This window comes from Leiobunum rupestre, chromosome 1, assembly GCF_980474605.1.
Source record: "Leiobunum rupestre chromosome 1, qqLeiRupe1.1.hap1, whole genome shotgun sequence".
NCBI classification, from domain to species: domain Eukaryota; kingdom Metazoa; phylum Arthropoda; class Arachnida; order Opiliones; family Sclerosomatidae; genus Leiobunum; species Leiobunum rupestre.
Window position 1 is genome coordinate 87,330,349 of NC_143384.1, and position 7,685 is coordinate 87,338,033.

Consider the following 7,685-nt stretch of genomic DNA (forward strand, 5'->3'; position numbering starts at 1 on the left):
TTCCAGGTCGATCGAAAAAAGACTAAAAAAGTCGAAATCGAAATTGCAGGGGTACCAGGTCGATCGAAAAAAGGCTAAAAAAATCGAAAGCGAAATTGCAGGGGTACCAGGTCGATCGAAAAAAGACTAAAAAAGTCGAAATCGAAATTGCAGGGGTTCCAGGTCTATCGAAAAAAGACTAAAAAAGTCGAAATCGAAATTGCAGGGGTTCCAGGTCGATCGAAAAAAGACTAAAAAAGTCGAAATCGAAATTGCAGGGGTTCCAGGTCTATCGAAAAAAGACTAAAAAAGTCGAAATCGAAATTGCAGGGGTACCAGGTCGATCGAAAAAAGACTAAAAAAGTCGAAATCGAAATTGCAGGGGTTCCAGGTCTATCGAAAAAAGACTAAAAAAGTCGAAAGCGAAATTGCAGGGGTACCAGGTCGATCGAAAAAAGACTAAAAAAGTCGAAATCGAAATTGCAGGGGTTCCAGGTCTATCGAAAAAAGACTAAAAAAGTCGAAATCGTCATTGCAGGGGTTCCAGGTCTATCGAAAAAAGACTAAAAAAATCGAAAGCGAAATTGCAGGGGTACCAGGTCGATCGAAAAAAGACTAAAAAAGTCGAAATCGAAATTGCAGGGGTTCCAGGTCGATCGAAAAAAGACTAAAAAAGTCGAAAGCGAAATTGCAGGGGTACCAGGTCGATCGAAAAAAGACTAAAAAAGTCGAAATCGAAATTGCAGGGGTACCAGGTCTATCGAAAAAAGACTAAAAAAGTCGAAAGCGAAATTGCAAGATACCAGGTCGATCGAAAAAAGACTAAAAAAGTCGAAATCGAAATTGCAGGGGTTCCAGGTCTATCGAAAAAAGACTAAAAAAGTCGAAAGCGAAATTGCAGGGGTACCAGGTCGATCGAAAAAAGACTAAAAAAGTTGAAATCGAAATTGCAGGGGTTCCAGGTCTATCGAAAAAAGACTAAAAAAGTCGAAAGCGAAATTGCAGGGGTTCCAGGTCTATCGAAAAAAGACTAAAAAAGTCGAAATCGAAATTGCAGGGGTACCAGGTCGATCGAAAAAAGACTAAAAAAGTCGAAAGCGAAATTGCAGGGGTACCAGGTCGATCGAAAAAAGACTAAAAAAGTCGAAATCGAAACTGCAGGGGTTCCAGGTCTATCGAAAAAAGACTAAAAAAGTCGAAAGCGAAATTGCAGGGGTACCAGGTCGATCGAAAAAAGACTAAAAAAGTCGAAATCGAAATTGCAGGGGTTCCAGGTCTATCGAAAAAAGACTAAAAAAGTCGAAATCGAAATTGCAGGGGTTCCAGGTCTATCGAAAAAAGACTAAAAAAGTCGAAAGCGAAATTGCAGGGGTACCAGGTCGATCGAAAAAAGACTAAAAAAGTCGAAATCGAAATTGCAGGGGTTCCAGGTCTATCGAAAAAAAAGACTAAAAAAGTCGAAAGCGAAATTGCAGGGGTGCCAGGTCGATCGAAAAAAGACTAAAAAAGTCGAAATCGAAATTGCAGGGGTTCCAGGTCTATCGAAAAAAGACTAAAAAAGTCGAAAGCGAAATTGCAGGGGTACCAGGTCGATCGAAAAAAGACTAAAAAAGTCGAAATTGAAATTGCAGGGGTTCCAGGTCTATCGAAAAAAGACTAAAAAAGTCGAAAGCGAAATTGCAGGGGTACCAGGTCGATCGAAAAAAGACTAAAAAAGTCGAAAGCGAAATTGCAGGGGTACCAGGTCGATCGAAAAAAGACTAAAAAAGTCGAAATCGAAATTGCAGGGGTACCAGGTCGATCGAAAAAAGACTAAAAAAGTCGAAATCGAAATTGCAGGGGTTCCAGGTCTATCGAAAAAAGACTAAAAAAGTCGAAAGCGAAATTGCAGGGGTACCAGGTCGATCGAAAAAAGACTAAAAAAGTCGAAATCGAAATTGCAGGGGTTCCAGGTCTATCGAAAAAAGACTAAAAAAGTCGAAAGCGAAATTGCAGGGGTTCCAGGTCTATCGAAAAAAGACTAAAAAAGTCGAAAGCGAAATTGCAGGGGTACCAGGTCGATCGAAAAAAGACTAAAAAAGTCGAAATCGAAATTGCAGGGGTTCCAGGTCTATCGAAAAAAGGCTAAAAAAGTCGAAAGCGAAATTGCAGGGGTACCAGGTCGATCGAAAAAAGACTAAAAAAGTCGAAAGCGAAATTGCAGGGGTACCAGGTCGATCGAAAAAAGACTAAAAAAGTCGAAATCGAAATTGCAGGGGTACCAGGTCGATCGAAAAAAGACTAAAAAAGTCGAAATCGAAATTGCAGGGGTTCCAGGTCTATCGAAAAAAGACTAAAAAAGTCGAAAGCGAAATTGCAGGGGTACCAGGTCGATCGAAAAAAGACTAAAATAGTCGAAATCGAAATTGCAGGGGTTCCAGGTCTATCGAAAAAAGACTAAAAAAGTCGAAAGCGAAATTGCAGGGGTGCCAGGTATATCGAAAAAAGATTAAAAAGTCGAAAGCGAAATTGCAGGGGTGCCAGGTTGATCGAAAAAAGACTAAAAAGTCGAAAGCGAAATTGCAGGGGTGCCAGTTCGATCGAAAAAAAGACTAAAAAAGTCGAAAGCGAAATTGCAGGGGTTCCAGGTCTATCGAAAAAAGACTAAAAAAGTCGAAAGCGAAATTGCAGGGGTACCAGGTCGATCGAAAAAAGACTAAAAAAGTCGAAATCGAAATTGCAGGGGTACCAGGTCGATCGAAAAAAGACTAAAAAAGTCGAAATCGAAATTGCAGGGGTACCAGGTCGATCGAAAAAAGACTAAAAAAGTCGAAAGCGAAATTGCAGGGGTACCAGGTCGATCGAAAAAAGACTAAAAAAGTCGAAATCGAAATTGCAGGGGTACCAGGTCGATCGAAAAAAGACTAAAAAAGTCGAAATCGAAATTGCAGGGGTACCAGGTCGATCGAAAAAAGACTAAAAAAGTCGAAATCGAAATTGCAGGGGTTCCAGGTCTATCGAAAAAAGACTAAAAAAGTCGAAATCGAAATTGCAGGGGTTCCAGGTCTATCGAAAAAAGACTAAAAAAGTCGAAAGCGAAATTGCAGGGGTACCAGGTCGATCGAAAAAAGACTAAAAAAGTCGAAAGCGAAATTGCAGGGGTACCAGGTCGATCGAAAAAAGACTAAAAAAGTCGAAATCGAAATTGCAGGGGTACCAGGTCGATCGAAAAAAGACTAAAAAAGTCGAAATCGAAATTGCAGGGGTTCCAGGTCTATCGAAAAAAGACTAAAAAAGTCGAAAGCGAAATTGCAGGGGTACCAGGTCGATCGAAAAAAGACTAAAATAGTCGAAATCGAAATTGCAGGGGTTCCAGGTCTATCGAAAAAAGACTAAAAAAGTCGAAATCGAAATTGCAGGGGTTCCAGGTCTATCGAAAAAAGACTAAAAAAGTCGAAAGCGAAATTGCAGGGGTACCAGGTCGATCGAAAAAAGACTAAAATAGTCGAAATCGAAATTGCAGGGGTTCCAGGTCTATCGAAAAAAGACTAAAAAAGTCGAAAGCGAAATTGCACGGGTGCCAGGTTGATCGAAAAAAGATTAAAAAGTCGAAAGCGAAATTGCAGAGGTGCCAGGTTGATCGAAAAAAGACTAAAAAGTCGAAAGCGAAATTGCAGGGGTGCCAGTTCGATCGAAAAAAAGACTAAAAAAGTCGAAAGCGAAATTGCAGGGGTTCCAGGTCTATCGAAAAAAGACTAAAAAAGTCGAAAGCGAAATTGCAGGGGTACCAGGTCGATCGAAAAAAGACTAAAATAGTCGAAATCGAAATTGCAGGGGTTCCAGGTCTATCGAAAAAAGACTAAAAAAGTCGAAATCGAAATTGCAGGGGTTCCAGGTCTATCGAAAAAAGACTAAAAAAGTCGAAAGCGAAATTGCAGGGGTACCAGGTCGATCGAAAAAAGACTAAAATAGTCGAAATCGAAATTGCAGGGGTTCCAGGTCTATCGAAAAAAGACTAAAAAAGTCGAAATCGAAATTGCAGGGGTACCAGGTCGATCGAAAAAAGACTAAAAAAGTCGAAATCGAAATTGCAGGGGTTCCAGGTCTATCGAAAAAAGACTAAAAAAGTCGAAATCGAAATTGCAGGGGTTCCAGGTCTATCGAAAAAAGACTAAAAAAGTCGAAAGCGAAATTGCAGGGGTACCAGGTCGATCGAAAAAAGACTAAAAAAGTCGAAAGCGAAATTGCAGGGGTACCAGGTCGATCGAAAAAAGACTAAAAAAGTCGAAATCGAAATTGCAGGGGTACCAGGTCGATCGAAAAAAGACTAAAAAAGTCGAAATCGAAATTGCAGGGGTTCCAGGTCTATCGAAAAAAGACTAAAAAAGTCGAAAGCGAAATTGCAGGGGTACCAGGTCGATCGAAAAAAGACTAAAATAGTCGAAATCGAAATTGCAGGGGTTCCAGGTCTATCGAAAAAAGACTAAAAAAGTCGAAATCGAAATTGCAGGGGTTCCAGGTCTATCGAAAAAAGACTAAAAAAGTCGAAAGCGAAATTGCAGGGGTACCAGGTCGATCGAAAAAAGACTAAAATAGTCGAAATCGAAATTGCAGGGGTTCCAGGTCTATCGAAAAAAGACTAAAAAAGTCGAAAGCGAAATTGCACGGGTGCCAGGTTGATCGAAAAAAGATTAAAAAGTCGAAAGCGAAATTGCAGAGGTGCCAGGTTGATCGAAAAAAGACTAAAAAGTAGAAAGCGAAATTGCAGGGGTGCCAGTTCGATCGAAAAAAAGACTAAAAAAGTCGAAAGCGAAATTGCAGGGGTTCCAGGTCTATCGAAAAAAGACTAAAAAAGTCGAAAGCGAAATTGCAGGGGTACCAGGTCGATCGAAAAAAGACTAAAATAGTCGAAATCGAAATTGCAGGGGTTCCAGGTCTATCGAAAAAAGACTAAAAAAGTCGAAATCGAAATTGCAGGGGTTCCAGGTCTATCGAAAAAAGACTAAAAAAGTCGAAAGCGAAATTGCAGGGGTACCAGGTCGATCGAAAAAAGACTAAAATAGTCGAAATCGAAATTGCAGGGGTTCCAGGTCTATCGAAAAAAGACTAAAAAAGTCGAAAGCGAAATTGCAGGGGTGCCAGTTCGATCGAAAAAAAGACTAAAAAAGTCGAAATCGAAATTGCAGGGGTTCCAGGTCTATCGAAAAAAGACTAAAAAAGTCGAAAGCGAAATTGCAGGGGTACCAGGTCGATCGAAAAAAGACTAAAATAGTCGAAATCGAAATTGCAGGGGTTCCAGGTCTATCGAAAAAAGACTAAAAAAGTCGAAATCGAAATTGCAGGGGTTCCAGGTCTATCGAAAAAAGACTAAAAAAGTCGAAAGCGAAATTGCAGGGGTACCAGGTCGATCGAAAAAAGACTAAAATAGTCGAAATCGAAATTGCAGGGGTTCCAGGTCTATCGAAAAAAAACTAAAAAAGTCGAAAGCGAAATTGCACGGGTGCCAGGTCGATCGAAAAAAGACTAAAATAGTCGAAATCGAAATTGCAGGGGTTCCAGGTCTATCGAAAAAAGACTAAAAAAGTCGAAATCGAAATTGCAGGGGTTCCAGGTCTATCGAAAAAAGACTAAAAAAGTCGAAATCGAAATTGCAGGGGTTCCAGGTCTATCGAAAAAAGACTAAAAAAGTCGAAAGCGAAATTGCAGGGGTACCAGGTCGATCGAAAAAAGACTAAAATAGTCGAAATCGAAATTGCAGGGGTTCCAGGTCTATCGAAAAAAGACTAAAAAAGTCGAAAGCGAAATTGCACGGGTGCCAGGTCGATCGAAAAAAGACTAAAATAGTCGAAATCGAAATTGCAGGGGTTCCAGGTCTATCGAAAAAAGACTAAAAAAGTCGAAATCGAAATTGCAGGGGTTCCAGGTCTATCGAAAAAAGACTAAAAAAGTCGAAAGCGAAATTGCAGGGGTACCAGGTCGATCGAAAAAAGACTAAAATAGTCGAAATCGAAATTGCAGGGGTTCCAGGTCTATCGAAAAAAGACTAAAATAGTCGAAATCGAAATTGCAGGGGTTCCAGGTCTATCGAAAAAAGACTAAAAAAGTCGAAAGCGAAATTGCAGGGGTACCAGGTCGATCGAAAAAAGACTAAAATAGTCGAAATCGAAATTGCAGGGGTTCCAGGTCTATCGAAAAAAGACTAAAAAAGTCGAAAGCGAAATTGCACGGGTGCCAGGTATATCGAAAAAAGATTAAAAAGTCGAAAGCGAAATTGCAGAGGTGCCAGGTTGATCGAAAAAAGACTAAAAAGTCGAAAGCGAAATTGCAGGGGTGCCAGTTCGATCGAAAAAAAGACTAAAAAAGTCGAAAGCGAAATTGCAGGGGTTCCAGGTCTATCGAAAAAAGACTAAAAAAGTCGAAAGCGAAATTGCAGGGGTACCAGGTCGATCGAAAAAAGACTAAAAAAGTCGAAATCGAAATTGCAGGGGTACCAGGTCGATCGAAAAAAGACTAAAAAAGTCGAAATCGAAATTGCAGGGGTTCCAGGTCGATCGAAAAAAGACTAAAAAAGTCGAAATCGAAATTGCAGGGGTACCAGGTCGATCGAAAAAAGACTAAAAAAGTCGAAATCGAAATTGCAGGGGTTCCAGGTCTATCGAAAAAAGACTAAAAAAGTCGAAAGAGAAATTGCAGGGCTGCAAGGTCAATCGAAAACTACGCTTTCTTGCTTAGTTCACTTTACTTTCTATTAATATATTCTTCAAATTCAATTTAATATCACCCTTCGTCGAATTTTACTAGATTTCGCAAATTTTTGGTCAGATTTACCCTTTCCCTTTTCGAATTTTAAGATCTGGGAAATAATCCTCGACCTGGCATCACTGGCTGTAGGTTATTTTTAAATGTGATCTATCTCTTATATTAAGACTACTTTTTGACGGAACTTTCATTGAGTCTTTTCTATTTTTTTAATATATTTTGGTTAAATCTGTGGCCCTTTTGAAAACTTGGTAAGCTATAACCATGAGTAGCATAATCACGCCTACGTATGCCATTAATGGTATTTCCTTTAATTAAACCTTATCCACGGGATATGACGGAAGTTATGTCACATCCAACTCCGTCACCGGAAAAACGTCATCAGATTTACTTGTCGGAAACAAAAGTTATTGAAGCGGATTTTGAAATGCTCAGATTAAACCACCTTCGTAGTGGTAGATATTCCATTTACATTACGTACGTGTTTTGAAGGATAAGTTAAGGACAGTGATAAGATTTCTGCCATTTCTATTAGACACTAGCGTAATAGCATTGAAAGTATCGCGACTTCCAAACAATCGATCGGTTAAATGTTTTGAAATGTTTAAGGGTGACACCATAAGTTCATCATTATTTTCACAAAAGTGTGTCAGTTAGTCGAGGTAAATACTGCGGCGTAGACTTGACTAAAATACGTGACTTAAAAACTGTCATATTCAAATATTAAAACAAGGTTCCTTCTATAAATAAAACTGTAGATGGCGCCACTTTTACGACGAGTGGCAATCGAGTCCGACTACTGCGAACCCCGAAGATAGGGGGCATTCTTGTTCATGCGGCTCCAGCTCCTAAACTTCCCTTATTAACAATTTTGAATATTAAAAATTTGTTCCTTATTAAACTAATAATTGTAAACAAAATATTTTCATTTACGAACACAACAAAAACAAATGATCTAAAATTTTAGA